We start from the raw sequence: 2,703 nt of genomic DNA, 5'->3' as shown, positions 1-2,703 counted from the left end.
CCGCGCGGACGAACTTACCCGTGTGCGTTTTCGCCCAGTAGCAGTACGGCGTCCGACGCGAGTCAACGCAGACTTGACGAGTGCGCAAAGAGAAGAACCGGTGACCGTGACAAGTTGACCCGCCACGGTGGTGCAGAGCCATGAACATTAAGTGGCGCGGTGGATCGCGGGCTCGATTTCTTATCTTTGCGGTGGCATTAAAGGGCACTGAAGTGAATTTGTCGAGGTTCCGTTTTTGCTTTAACTGCGTAGACTGGCTCAAATTAACACACTTTTCATCGTTTCTCCGGTTGATAAGTCGGTAGTTATTTTATAAAGCCCGAAAGAAGAAAAACTACCATGCGCGGTCTGCGGCGGCCGCACCAACTAAAGCCTGTGACGTCGGGAGGAGGTCCACCATGATTGGGCGATGTCCAGGATTAGCATTCAAACAAGTTTCGGTTTCGTTTCTGTAAAACAACATGCTTGACATCCGACGTTATCGTTGGACGGGTATTCTCGATATCTCAATAATCGTCATACCGCACTTCTGCCATGTTGTTGGCTGTAAAAAGCCTAAGATAAGCCTCCCAGGACGGATTGGAATCGTAGCAATCACTAGCGAAGGCCTACGCAGTGGATGAACGCCCTCGGCGTCACCGCAGACGCTCAAATGCATGCGCTTTTCCCCCTTATTTGGAGCTTGCGTCACTCATGCCTGTATCGTAAAAAGCGTGTTCGCACCAGGTGAAGGGTCTGCTGAACCTGGCCTGTGGCCACTGCCCGTAAGTAGTCGGTGCCAGTGCACGCAACAGTACGCTAACGAGAACTCGCTAGCGCGTCAGTGTCAGTCTGCGCGCGTTCTGCGAACTCGCTCGGGGAGCAGTGAACGTTATGGCCCAAAAATGGTCATCTTAGTATAGAACACATCGGCCGAAAACATAAAAAATCAACTTACAAAAAAGGAAGAATGTACGCTTGGGGATTCGAACATCGACTTTCAAAAGAACATATATACCATGCGCCCCAGACCAATCGGCCACGAGACAGCGCTTCCGGCATTGGAAATATAAGATATATGACGTATAACCAGTTTGCACTTTTATTTAGTTTTAGTATTTCAAGCAGCTTAGGTGACTATTTGTTGTATAGCGCTCGTGCAGTAAGCGTCCCACAAAATTCCAGAATATCTCACGTCTAGCAATTCTATTTCTTAGACGGAAAAGCACTCGCAGATGTGTGGTCGTGCTGCTGACCGCTGTGCTTGTTCACCCGCAAAAGAAGTGCTTCCTGCTCCCTAGTTTTACGCTGTACGGTAAAGGTTCTAGTTGATTTAATTTTCTTAGTACCTATATTGATTTCGCTGACTCTTCTCCCGCCTTCAAGTGGCCTTAGATGTTCTTACTACCGTACCAGTCTCGCAGCGAAACGCGTCGCATATGCGCTCGTGCAGCGCTTGTGTGGTGCTACCTGGACTTGGAGCTCGATACAGTGTACAAAATAACAAATGAAAGAAAGACACATTCTTCCATTTACAATCGTGACGTGGCTCTGTTTCTGCTGAGCAAACGAATTGCGACGACCCGTAGGCGGCCGGCGGACTAAACGCTGGGCCGACTGACTCGGCCGGAAGGTCGGCGAGCTGTGCAGTAGCGCCGTCCAGCCAAGTCATCTCCTCTTGACGTCACATGAAAACGCCACAGAAAATGGGCGGGGATGCAGAGAGGAGGACATCGTTTTCGTATTGATTTTTCTACTAAGTAAATTCTCGTAAACGCGCTCAGAGTGGTCGAAACATGTCCTATGCAGCTCCGGACTACAAGGTGCGCGAGTAATCCCGCAATGTTTACAAATCACTTCAGAGTCCCTTTAAGATGGGGGCTAAATAAAGCAATGCGTCAATAAAATAAGGCATCTGTCAACAACATCTATAGAAGCTTTATAGATTACAAAAATTGGTTGGCCCAGTGCAAACACAAGCAGTAATGGAAGTGTTGAGAGCCGGAGTTCAAGACTGCCGGATAGCTTTTTAATCAAACAAGGAACGTACGGCAATGACAGGACTTGGGAATAAGAGGGAGATGTTTTCCGGCAGTACGAACGCGAGATTGGCAGAGACAATCTCAGCCCGATTATTTAAAGCTTGGCCACAGGGTTTACTCCAAGGCTTAATAGAGGAATAGGGTGGAAGTGAATAGAGGATATTTAGGCCACTTGAGATTCGCGAACGATATCGCCTTGCGCAGTGAGCCCGAAGAAAACCCATTCAGAAATGTCAGCTGCCTGCCAATATGAGAACATGATTACGACGCACTATTTTGTTTCTTGTTAAAGAAGCGGCCTTCTATAACGTCCGGAACTCTACTCCTGTGCCTAGAAACGTTGTTTTCACCGAGTAAAAGGCCGCAAACTGTAACAAACTTTCAAGCTGCCAACTACGCAAGGACAGGACGGGCGCCTGTTCTCGTTTGTCACCAAGTTATAGAAAACTTTCGCATTTGACGGTGGTTGATCCCTGCCCCAGTTAAATACTGGCATTGCTTGCTAGTATTTAGCTTCGACGAACAACCGGAAATAGTCGCCGCATAATGTTTACTGTCAGTTTTTTTTTCGTCGGGGGTAGCCACTCCCACAACGCCCCGTGACGTCACAGAGGTGGCGCGAGAGAGCGACTGGTGAGTTGCGTTTCTCTAATCTTTTAAAAAAGCCTTTCTTAGGCTACTT

The sequence above is a fragment of the Haemaphysalis longicornis genome, unplaced genomic scaffold (assembly GCF_048455015.1).
Source record: "Haemaphysalis longicornis isolate Haplotype H1 unplaced genomic scaffold, Haemaphysalis longicornis Haplotype H1 scaffold_2, whole genome shotgun sequence".
NCBI lineage: Eukaryota > Metazoa > Arthropoda > Arachnida > Ixodida > Ixodidae > Haemaphysalis > Haemaphysalis longicornis.
The sequence above is the reverse complement of the archived record's forward strand: the minus strand, read 5'-3'. Positions refer to the sequence as shown.